Raw genomic sequence first — 12,418 nt, 5'->3', positions numbered from 1 at the left:
CAACCCAGAGCCTGACATGGGGCTTGATCCCATGACCCTGAGATCATGACCTGAGGCAAAATCAAGAGTCAATCGCTTAACGAATTGATCCACCCAGGTGCCCCTCAGAACTGTTTTCTTATCCAAGTCTCTTCCTAAATGTCATTCAAGGAAGAAGTGTTTAAGCATCCAATATCTGAAGGTATTCCATATTGGCTATCATAATATTCTCTTAATTACCTTTTTACCATATTTAACACTAGCAATTGTATTACTGGTTGATTTACTTGTGTTTGTTGACTGTCTTGCCATAGAATTTAAGCTCAGTTGAGGGAAAGACCTTGTTTACCTTACGTATCATTGTATGCCTAGTGCATTGTACCATGCCATATGTAAGTTAGGAGCTAAAAACTATGTGTTAAGTGAATGAATAACACATTTGCAGAGTTCGTGGTAAGACTTAAGCTTACATAATTTTCTCGAACGAGTACTTGGGGAAACTGGGTCATTAATTGTGTTTGTAAGAAATTCTTTTCTTGATGATGATGAAGATGTTAATGTCAGCTGCCTTTGCAGCTGCTGGGTGGTAAGCTGAAGTGAGTTGACCAGAAGAAATAAAAGGACACACTAAAGCATAGTTTCAGACAATATCCTTTAATCTCCAACTATTGGGAAGACCAGCCACGGATATACTAGTCTGTGTGCCAGGATCCCAAGGGAACTGGCAAACTGTGAGCAAAGTCAGCTTTTGAAGAAAGGCAAAGTCATGGATAGCAACAGATATTGCAAACCATGGTCACAGTTGCTATTGAGAGGGTGGGCCTGTTGCAGATAATGAGCACCAAGCTCTGTTCTTCTCTCACAGGTTTCCAACTAATTTTTCCAACTAGTCTTTCCAACTAGTCTTGGGAAACAGCACTGTCAACACTATTAACTTCCAAAGGGAAGACCATGACGTCATACTTAGTCATTTCTATCTGTTTTTTACACAGCTCTAGTTTATCTAGAAATACATGGAGAGACATTTATTACAATTATTATTGGTACCTTCCCCCCCAATACTTTAACATTTATTTTCTATAAGTGGAAATTCCATAACATGTAAACAGAACTTTTTTTTCACATGTCTTATGTTACATCATAAGTCACAGTTTATTATTTGTTGGAATGTTCATCTTGAGCATTAGGACACATGCATATTTCTGCTGTTTAGAATTTTAAACAGAAAAAAACCTCAAGCTAAAAAAAAAATTAGACACATGCTTGTAAAGCCCATCCTACACTTTTGTAACCAAGGAAATACCAGTAATCTTATGAACACACGTACCTAAAGAAAAAAAAGAGAGAAAGAGACTTGGCTTAGCGTTTCTTGTTCCATTTTGTTCTGACTTGATTGTTTCCCTGGCCCACAGCTAGGACTGGAAAGCGGTGGCTTCTTATATCTGAGGTAAGGTGATGGCTTTTTATCTCCTGCTTCAACCATAAGCAAGATATCCAAAGAGTATGTTTGGGAGGACTTGTTTTTTAATACTATGTCGTGTTTTTAGCCCTATGTCTCAGTCCCATGGGGTATGGAGTGGTCTGGGCAAACTCTAGAAGACAGCTTCAGTGCAGAGAACCTTCGACCGTGAGGCCACATGTACACATAGTTATTTTCATGGAGTAAGTGGCAAATTCTCAAGATAATCTTGTTTGTGAGATACAAGTATTTTTAGGACATTTTCATAGCCAGCTTCATACTGTAATTAGCCCCAGAGTTGGATATACTGGAAACTTCTAAGCTACGGGCAAAGATTGAGTTAGGTGTAAAGGTAAGCCAGGCTGCTCTCTACTGTGTAGTTAAAAACAAAAAGTGGGCACAGAGAGAATACTTGTTCTGCCCTTTCTTCACCCACTGAATTTTCATTTCCTCTTCCACTACCCCAGAGGTCTAATAATGGACTCCAACATCCCATATTCAACAGAGCTTTAAAAATCCACATGGAAGCCAAAATTGTAGTAGGAATTTGGGGTTTGCTTTTCTTTCGGGTTTAATGTGACTTCCTGGGTTCAGGATCCTTTGTAATGTATTCCTTAAAGCACAGGATCATGAAGGTGAATTCCCTTGGGGTAGAGCAGCTCTGCGCGTTGATTAGCACCATTCGCCTGCTTTCTCTGTCTCTTCTGCTCAGGTATTAGCTCTTCAGACAGCTGCGCTCATGCTCTGCTCCCCAAGTCCCTCGCTCCATTTCAATGTGAGCCAGTGATGCAAAGTCCCCAGCTTGGCCTGTCAGAACTTGATAGCTCTGTAAACATTGAAATCTTTGTTGCCATAACACCAGGAAAAATAATATGGGATCCTGCATATAAATATAGTGGAGGCCTTGGGAAATGGGAGCATTTCTAAACGACTTGAAGCTCTGTCATGGCATAATCTCTTATAAATAAATGTCAACGTGGTGGCTGAACGCAGACTGGAATTTTGCCTGCCTGTGGTGCTCAGCCTTCTAGACAATAGTTATGCTAAGGGATTATCTTTTAACATAGTGCAGTTATCTTCTTTGTTTGTTTTCTTTTTTCATTATTCACATAAGCCAAGGGAAATGAAAAGCATCTTATTTCAGGCAAAAGGGCCTGTGAATGATTAACTCTGGTTCCATGCATTGGGACTGTGCATAGCAACCCCTTGGCTTACAACTAGAGAAAGACTCAAGGCAGCAACAGCAGCCCAGGGACCTGAGACTAACATTCTCAAATGGAGGTGGTGAGGAACAGATTAAGTTGAAGCCCTGTGTTTATGAGTAGAATTCTCTGTAGCCGGCTCAGTTAATTTTGCATTGGTTTTATTGCACTTTTCTTGGTGAAGGTGTGTTTTGCTGACCTTTACTTTCACATTTGCTCTTGCATTTGGAGTACACTTGAGGATCTAAGTGAAACTTGGCCGTGATGAGGGCTTACTCTGGTTTAGGCCACCATATTGTATGTTTTCTCCCTAACACTATCCAAAACTAGACTAACAGTGGCTTAATTTTACATTAAGAAGTGGAATTAATGTAATGGCCTTAAGTTTTAATTTTAGCTCAACAAAATTTTTGTTAGTAAATTTTGGCACTCTAGTGATGATCTATGGCACAAAGCATTACATGAAAGGAAGAGAAGAAAATGGTGTGATTATATGGTTTCAATTAAAAGGATATAAGTCTGTAAAGGACCCAGATTATGCAGTATGAGGGATAAAATCAAGACCAATTCCATTTCTTTTATGGGCATTTGGTGCTTAAACATTTATATAACAAGGTCCATTTTCATGGAAAACAAGACCTGAGTTAAAAGACTCAGAAGAAAATGAAATGTAGGCTAAGGACAGAGGAAACATTGGAGAATTTTGGAAAATGCATATAGTTATAATGGAGCCAAAATATTTAGGACACTTAAATTTAGACTGCAAGTCAATCCAGATGTTTATTTATTAACGTTAATAATGTTTCCAGTCTTGTTATAGAATACCAAATCCCAGGGGGTTCCACTTCTGAGTTGAAAGACAAATGCATGGTCTTTATTCTTTTCCAGTTCTGTTTTAATTTTAGGAGTTTTCTATAGCCATGATTTTCCTGTAAAAGTGTTTGCAAAATCTTGAGCAGCTCCTGATGCCTAGCAGAAAGTCTGAGTGAAACACTGGGTCTAGCAAAGCTTTCCTCTTTCTGCATTTCTCTTCTTGCTTCCATGGCAATAAAGAAAGAAACTTGGCATAAGAATATAATCTGTTCCTGCCTGTTTCTCATCTGAAGTTGTAAACCTCTGCCATCCCACCCAAGACTAGAATTTCAGCTGGCATGAAACAGCTGTTTGCTTACAGGTTTATTCCGGTAGTAACCAAAGACAAAACTATTTTAATTGAAGGCCCTAGGCTGTTCTCCAAACCCTCACAATCTTTGGGTCATTCCCAAGAGGAAACCATTGAGGAAAAGGTACACATTACGCCCTTTCTTATAGTTTTGACACACTGTTTATGAAGTTGAGAACACTTTACCTTCCAATTTTTCTAGAGACAATGCCATAGAGAAAAGGAAGAGGTCACAAATTCAAAAGCCTGGGAGCTCAGGCACAGCAGCTCTGTTCGTGGAGAGCAGGCTGTGGTGTAGGGGACAGGGAGTGTCTTGTCTAAAGGAGGGTCTGCTGCTCAGCTTCCTTCATAGTTGTCATGTGGGAACGTGGAACCCTGGGGTGGCTGCATAGGCTGGTTCGTCAGTAGAAGTTCCTGAGCCTGATTTTATGTGAATTCTGTAGAGGTTTAAATGTTGGCAATTAATCTGAAGTGAAGCCAAACATTGTGAAGGTCAATCGAAACATGGCTCTTGAATGTTCGGCGCTGCCAGTATCCAACCCCCAGGCTTTGCTCCTGAGTCACTGCGAGTAGACTTTGCATATCTCAGCTTTGTAGGTTCTAAAACTGTCCGGTGATACCATGTATTTACACATTCACTTTTTATTCTAGGGAGTGCAGCATAAAAAAGAGAGCACAAGTTTTGGAGTCAGGGAGATGTAGATTTTACTAGTTTCAGATTTTTACCAAATTGTAACCTGCACCACCTTAATCTCTTGAAGCCTCTCTTACATGTGGAAGTGAAAACCTAGTTTACAGGGGCTTTGGAGGATTAAACAAACTGCTCTCCATTTATAAAATGCTTTGTCTGGCCCATAGGTGCTTTCATGGGTGTTACTTTTCTGATCATTACCAGCAGGTGATCCACTTTGGAGGACACAAGGCCTCCATGCAAATGTGAAGATCTTCTCTGAAGGTCTAATATGGTAGGCAATACAAATAAATTGTATCAAGAATCACCTTGAAGGCCTTAAAGAATTTGAGAAATTTAGAAGCAGAAAAGACATTGAGGAGACAGAAACTTCAACAGCTAGAAGTGAATGGAATCACCAGTTTTATTGCAGACATTAATATCTGGAACCATGGCAAATGAATACTTTCCCTGAAATACAGGATGACATGTAAAGAACATTACTTGTTATGAAAATAAAACCAAGGACCATATCTGGAACTATGTTGTGAAGTGAAAAAAAATGTAGGTTAACTTTTTTTCCTCCTAATTTCTGTGGGATTATTTACTTGGAAATGAATGGATGAATGTCGTTAGAATATTCCCTTCTTTTCTATTTGGGTAGGTCTGCTATTAGGGAAATTTCTTCTCTTCTTAACTATCAGTCCACGATCTCTGCATGATGGTGGCAAGGGGCTACTTAACTAATTGGGGTGCATAAAATTTGAGTTTGAGAAGATAACTGATATTTTCTCCTTGCTTTCTGTTCAAAATTAGGTGCAAGTTAAAGCTTCAGCATTCAAAGGAAGAAGCTTCCTTCCTTCCTTTTCTTGGAACAGCTGCAAGTAATAACAAAACAAAACAAAACATTCAGTCTTACATAGTTCAGTGGTAAAAACAAAACAGAGTAGTCATGAATATGGTTCAATGTATCTGGTGTCTTTCACATGACATATCCTCTTGCTTGATAAGGGCTCTTTGGCAGCATGATAGGGAGTGGTGTCATTGTGTGATGGATTATTTGAAGTGTTTGTCTATGAGCCCTTGATATATTTACTGACAAAACTCTCTTATTCCTAAAACTTAATGGTATGTGGTCCTGGTCATACAGGAGTCTCAAAGACTCTCATTGACATTTAAGAGTTGTAAATAATAATAATAATAATAATATTGACATCTACCACGAGAGAGGAAATATGCTAGAATGCTTAGTGGACATTGTTTATAATCTTCATCATGTAGATCTTTTATGTAGACCTCTATCTTTATGTAGATCTCTATCTCCATTTTACAGAGGGAATTGTAAATTGTAAATTGAGTCTCAGGCATAAAGGGCTCCCTCTGGTCACATAGATGATTAGATGAGACTACATTAAACAAGGTTTGTGCTTTAGGCTGTCTACCCCATACGTCCTCAAATATTTTAGGGAATAACTTGCCCAGTTTTGGGAAATCTAAGTCACCTAGAAATCATCAGCAATGTCAGAACCCCCAATAATTTAACAACCAAGTCGGAAATAGGACAAATTCACTTGACACATATTATAGACATAATTACTTAGGATCCCTTGCTGTTTCTTAGAAGAGAAGGAAATTCTCTCTCTTTTACTTACTGCATTAACCACAAAGAAAGAAATTGAAGAAAAAATGTGGGGGGTGAGTGGGTAAGGAGTAGAATAATGAAAGACTGGGCCTGACAAACACATAAAGAAACTAGCCCTTCTGCCCCTTTCTTTCTCTCATAAACTTGGTCTCCTAAAATGAAGAGCTAGTAAGTTAGACTGTAGAAAATGTCAAGGACTAACAGTGGTTGTTTAATAAATGTCGTGTGAGCAAGGGAGGTCCTTGATAATTTTCTTTGCTTTTATTCTTTCTGGAGAGCCTTTCCTCCAAGTCTTTTTTTCAATCCTTATTCAGCCATCTGCATCTTAAGAAGACCGTTAGACGTTGAATAAGTCCAAGGGCCATTCTGGATATAGAAAGAAATCCTCATACATTCCAGGAGATAAATTAGCATGATAAACCATAATGTAAAAATTGAGTATGATGACCCTTTCTTTTCCTTTGGCAAAGGGTATTATGTTGTTTATTTATGTGCCCATCAAAAAATGACTTGACTTTAGAACATCAGGATGGAAGTCCACAGGAGTAGGGAAAAAAACATGTAAAGTGCAGTCCTTTGAAGAGAGGCAACATGAAGGCAAGGCAAAATCACAGAAGGCCAGTCTTATCACTTACATTTGTCCACAGAGATGAAATTCCAGGCTCCTTACCTTCACTGTGGCTATTGATATCACTATCTCAAGAATCATTTAAATTAGAGATTCTGAGTTCCCCCAGGAGTTTCTGAGTCTGAGCCCCTGGAGAGAAGGAGAGGGGAAGGTAGAGCTTTTTCATTTTAAATGATCCACAGATAGTTCTGATGTGCAACCAGGTTAGATGGCACACTGAGACCGTTTAGGTAACACTCCAGAATTCCAGGGTTGCTTTGTTTGTTATTTATTCCAAATGAAAATGCGTGACTACTCTATGTTTATGACAGGTACTCAGTTCACGATAATGAAAATACAGCAAAGAGATTCTCAAAAAAAAGTATGAAAGTATACTTCCCTTCAACACACTATGATTTATAAAGTAGATATGAGAAACTGGAAATGGACTTTTTAAAAAACACATGTAATTAAGATAAAAAAATATTAGTATAGAGAGTCCCTGATCAGAATTCAGGGGTGGCAGCTAGTTAAAAGTTCACTATGCCAATGTGCCTGGTTTGACCCTGATGATTTTTCATGCAAGAGGCTAGAGATGCTGGCAGCAGAGTTATGAAGAAGCTTGAAGCTTTTAGAGAAAATAAAAACTCGAGAGGGAGGGAAGGAGAGACAAAAGAAGGGGAAGCTCCAGTGTGAACTGATGCAAAGTGAATATACCTCTATTGAAAAGAAGACGAAAGAAGGTCTGAAGGAACTAGAAATAAACCGGTAAATGTGGGATGCTCTGCAACTGTTGAGAGCATATGATTGGAGAAGGATAATTAGGACCTAAGGCTGAGAAGTGACCTTAAGCTCAAGGTAGAAAAGGACCCAGCAATTCCAGAGAGGCATGACCTGCAGCAGGAAGTGAAAATAGAAGAAACCAGTGAGGGTATTGACCCCCAGCATCAGGGCTAGGAGGGTTGCCTATGACAAAAAAATGGCAGAAACACAGAAGGGGTTTGGACAAGACTAATGCTGCAACCCTCTGTCAAGCCAAAGAACATGGGACTATGTACTTGTAACTTCACTCTTGTGGAGATCATTGTATCCTCAGTCTTCTTTATTGTAGTAAAAGCAGTTGGACACTTGGAAGAACTCTGTGGGCTAGATTCCCTAGACGTGCTGGGTGTGGTGAATGGCCAGAGTTGAAGGAAAGGGCAAAGTTCAGAGGCCATTGTCTTTGGAAGAGAAAAGCATCCCCCTTAAAAATCATCTGGTGGCTGCTGGAAGTTATGCAAGAGAAGGAGTATCTGGGGACTGGACTAAGGGAACCATGTATCAGAACAGGCAACCTCGCAGACTAGAGCAACAAATTCAAGAGCTTAGAGGACAGAAATAAGAGGGGATGTTAGTGACATTTTGAGGAAGAAGCTTGAGATAACTTGATGGAGATAATTCATAATAGAAGGCTGAAGTAACTCAAGGGCAAGGGCACATTATCAATAGAAGTCAGCAAGAGGAACATGAGGGAAAACTGTTCAGAAAGCACTTCGGAGAGGGGAGAGCTGAGTGTGGGGCTCAATGCCCAGAAACACACAAAAGGCTAATCAGAGAGCCCTGGAAAGGACAACTCAGGGACGTGCTGGCTGAGGTGGTGATCCTGAGCTGCTCAGACCAGAAGTGAAATGTAAAGCCCGGGGCCAAATGGGTAAAGATCCCATACTACTCCCTTCTGGAATCTCAGAATGAAATATCAGCTTGGATCTAGGGAAGGAAGGAGGTGAGACCAGATGGAAATCTACAAAGAGGGGCCTTTTGGGGACATAAAATAAAAGTAGTGCAAGAGAGCCCCTTGTGGAACTTTCTGAATACTCAAGACTGTTGCCAAGTAGGGACTATTCTGCAACTGAGATTTCCACACAAAATAGAAAGGTTATGTGCACGTTTAGTTATCTGCCTGTGTTGGACTATGGTAGAGGAAGCGATGATACTTAGGACTACCAGAAAGTGGTAAAAGGCTATAACCCAAAGGATGTCATTCTTGGAAGAGAAAGCTTCTCCTTACTGACCATGAGATGATCATGTTAATTAAGTTTAGCGCAGAGGGAGAACCATAATGAAGTCTTTTCTGTGGAGTTATGATCTTGACAATAAAAATATTTTAAGTGAATTGGTTAAAGAGCATAAGAAATTGCATAATCATTAAAGAAAGAGAATCTGTTTAATTTCGTATAAGGATATAACATAAAATCTTTTTTTAAAAAATTAGTATGAAATACCCAGAAGTAATATTTGAATTACTGGGGTTTTCCAGTGGAAGGAAGAATTTATTTTGAAAATGTCAACTTCACAAAGTGAAGAAAAATTGTTTAGAACTATTCATTGTTACAGGTAGGCACACTCGTCCAAGATTGTATATCCTGAGCAAGAAGAATTTATGGTGATTTGAATCAAGAGGACACTGTGTCTTGTCCATAAAAGATGCTTAGTATGTATTTGTTGAACAGATAAAATAAAAATATGTTAAGTATCTAAACAAATTGGTGAATACATGAAATACATGGTTATATATTCCACTTGGGAAGTCTTTCTCCAGGATGGGTTAGTTGCCCTTCCCCAGGCTTCCCTACTATCATGTGTATCCCCTATCTTATCCTATGGTATGCTATGCTCTTCTACTAAACCATAAGCTGCTTAAGGGTAGGAACTAATTCTTATTCTTCATGAAAACTCCAGCACTGACCACAGATGCTTGAACATAATAGATATTCAAGAACTTGTTGTATAAATGAATGACATTACTTGAAAGAGTACTAGCTTACCACAAATGTGAACTTAGCATTATACATGAAGGAGTAAAAGAAGTACTTTTAAAGAAATACTTGAATAATATCTAGGAAGTCCATTATGGAGATATAAGATAAGAGCAGAAGCACAATTTGGACAGTGTTATTACTATAATTTGAACATAGATTTCAAATGGAAAATAGAATGTTATGGTGCGGAGTGAACAATTCCTCTCCTGGAAATGGAAGTTAAAGAATTGAGGGTGGAGACATGCTTTTTGATGAAAACACAGTAGGAGAGTGTCCTCCCCACCTCCAAACTGTCCAGACTCTCAGATTAAACGCGGATTATTTCTTCAAAAAATTTTCCCAGAGGAAAGCCAGCATCTATCTCCCCCTACTGGTGTCATGTTAAGAGTGATATCGGACTTTTTTTTTTTTTTTCTTTTAACTGAGAAATGTTTTAATTAAGATGAATATTTTCATTTGTTATTTGGAAAAAAATTCTTATACTTAATGTAAAGTTTAAGCATCCTACAATGGAGGTTTGTATTTCAATGAGCTTTACCAAGATCTAGAGTATAAGTCGTTTTATCACAGATGAGGAATAGTTAAATATTGTTGCTAGTTCATCTACAGTTAACAGATTTCTATGATAGCGGATTATAATTGGCTGACAATAAAATTTTTAAAAACTTTTTATTATGGGAAAATTCAAACATGCACAGAAGAGAGAAAAATATAATGAACTCCCCTGTACCCATTATCTAGTTCCAACAAAGTCATAGCCAAGCTTCTTTCATTGTTTACTTCTTCGAGGTCCCACATCCGCATCATTTTGAGGTACAGTCCAAGCAATCACTTCATCTGTAAATATTTTAGTATGTACCTAAATGGTAAAGATGCTTGAAATATCCCTATAGTACCATTTTTATGCCTATTAGCGGTAGTTATATCAACAAATATCCAGTCAGTGTGCAAATTTCCACAATTGTTTTAAAATTGTAATTATTCATTTCACGGTTTGTTTGAAATAGGCTTTTAATAAAGGCTACAGATTATAATTATTTGATATGTTCCTTAAATCTTGTGGAATTTATGAGATTTAAGTTTCTTCCTCCATCAATTTTTTTTTTTTGTAATTTTTTTTATCAACAAAACTGCATCATTTGTTCTGAATAGTGTTCCACAATCTGGAATTTGCTGACCGGGTCCCCATGGTGTTGTGTAACACATTCTTCTGTCCCCTGTATTTCCTGTAAATTGGCGGTTAGATCCAGAGGCTTAATTTTATTCAGGTTTGATTTATTTTGTTGGCAAGGTGCTGTTGTGTACTTCTATCACACAATTTCTGGCAGCGATTGAAGTTCATTGTCTAGAGTAGACTTTTCTAAAGCAGCACTTTCCAATAGAAATTTCTGTGGTGGTGGACATGTTCTATATTAGTACTCTCTCTGTTCTATATCTATTCTGTATTTGCATATGGTAGCCGCTAGGCACGTGTGGCTCTTAAATGTGGCTAGGGTGATTGAGAAACTACATTTTAAATTTTTTAAAATTTTAATTCATTTAAATGTAAATAGCCACATGTGAGTAGTAGCTACCCTATTGGGTAGGTTAGCTGTAGACCCAAATGATAATACCATTATTCTATTATTTTGCAACACTTATTTGTTGCAATATTTTTGTAAAGAGAAATTTCCTCTAATGATGCTATCATGAAGTTTCGATCCTACAGAAAAAATTGAAAAATCGCTTAATTCCTCTCCTATATTTCCCAGTTGTGAAAATAATGAGTTGTAATAAATAAATGGTAATTTGAACTGCTCTCTATAACCTTGAACTCTGTATTAGGGGAGTCATACCTATGGTAGAGCTATTGAGGGGGGCCTTGCTTATAGACGGGGAATCAGAGAGTGTTCTCCAAAGTTCTAAATCTCGAATTCCTTCAACCCCTCACACTTGTCCCACCTGCAGTTCGGACTTCCCTATATTAGGCCTCGGAGCTCATGCCTAGTGCCTTCTGTGTGGAGCAGTTTCACAGGGAAGGCCCGTGAGACAGTGCATCTGCCGGGCAGGGACAGCTGCCTCTGGACAGAAGCAAAGCCAGGTAATCAGCCATTTCTAAAGAGTCAGGAAAGGACTTGCCTTTTAAGAAAGGCTAGAAATTCAACGTAACATGTACTTGAAACTGTTTTCACCTTTCTAAGCAGGCTGCTCTTAGAGTACTAAGCAGTAGGTGGAAACTGAGGTGTCCCAGGCTGCACTGTCTAACACTCAAAGATTTGGCTATGAAAAGGAATGGCCAGACTAAACACAGCCCAGTCATACCAAGAGGGCAAGAAAACTGAGAACTAGCTGCTAATTTGTCAGTCTTTTATTAATAAAAGGGTTTTTTTTTTTTTCTTTTCGTATATTACCACCCTGCCTTTGGAGATGGTTTTCTTGCTTTGGGTTTTTATAGTATTAGGTTGCTTGTGAAATTTGTCTGTTTAAAATAAAATGTAGTATCTATTAGATATTAAAGCTGCTTGCTGGCAAATAATTTCAGTAATTTATTACCTACACATTACATATTTTCCTAGTGTTTTATTTTTAGTTTTTCTTAAGTCTTGAAGGGTTAGGTTTAAGGTAAGGTGAGCGAGGCACTCATATCAGGGACAAAATTTAAAGGGGTTTCAAAAACTGCAGTAATGAAGATAAATGCTATTTTAATGCCATATTGAAAAAAATCAAGAAGGGGCAAAAAGCCCCTACATGATAAGCCCTGTATGAAAATTTTTTAAAAAGGCAAATCTGATCCTGCCCTTGAACAACTCTGCCTCACTGCCTCACCCTAATCCTGGCCCTCCAATAAAACTTTATTTAAAAATCAGGCAGCTAGTCTGTGAGGCATAGTTTGTTCATTTCTAAAAATATTACATTAAAC

The sequence above is a fragment of the Ailuropoda melanoleuca genome, chromosome 5, assembly GCF_002007445.2.
Source record: "Ailuropoda melanoleuca isolate Jingjing chromosome 5, ASM200744v2, whole genome shotgun sequence".
NCBI lineage: Eukaryota > Metazoa > Chordata > Mammalia > Carnivora > Ursidae > Ailuropoda > Ailuropoda melanoleuca.
The sequence above is the reverse complement of the archived record's forward strand: the minus strand, read 5'-3'. Positions refer to the sequence as shown.